We start from the raw sequence: 692 nt of genomic DNA on the forward strand, positions 1-692 counted from the left end.
AGGAGCCGCCTAACCCTTTACTGTCTGTGGGACAAAGGTCTGTACATTAATTCACCAATTTATAATGAATCATTCTGCTTGAGCTAGACCCCTTGGTTTTTTGCCTTTTTTGGATTTTTCTCATAGAAAAATTTTACCTCTTGTATAACATTAATACACAAAATAATTACTCTGTTGCCGCGAATCTTCCTGCATACAATACTTCTGATTAGCTATAGAATTAGTACATGCTTGAGAATTTATTTTAAAGAGAAGCACAAATCTACATTCATACAAATTCAATGAAATTCTCAATAAATTTCCATTAACAAAACTATATATAAAACTAAAAAAAATTATAGTATATTGATCCATGATACGTTCTTTCTAATGTGTTTAATGAGGGCTAAATGAATCTCTTTCTTAAGTGGACCAACTAATTATATAAATAAATGAATATTAATAATAAAATAAAATAATTTAGAAACATTTTCATATATACCCATTATTCTTATTAGGGCTGTCAAAACGGCTCGTTGTTCGCGAACAGCTTGTGTTCGGCTCGTTAAGAAGCTAGTGTTTGGCTCGTTAATTTTGTTCGATAAGTTAACGAGCGGAACACGAACTAAGATGTGTTCGTTCGTGTTCGACTCGAAATATTACTCATCAAGTTTATATATATGTGTGTGTGTGTGTGTGTGTGTATATATATA

This window comes from Phalaenopsis equestris, unplaced genomic scaffold (genome assembly GCF_001263595.1).
Source record: "Phalaenopsis equestris unplaced genomic scaffold, ASM126359v1 Scaffold000882, whole genome shotgun sequence".
In the NCBI taxonomy this organism is placed as follows: Eukaryota; Viridiplantae; Streptophyta; class Magnoliopsida; order Asparagales; family Orchidaceae; genus Phalaenopsis; species Phalaenopsis equestris.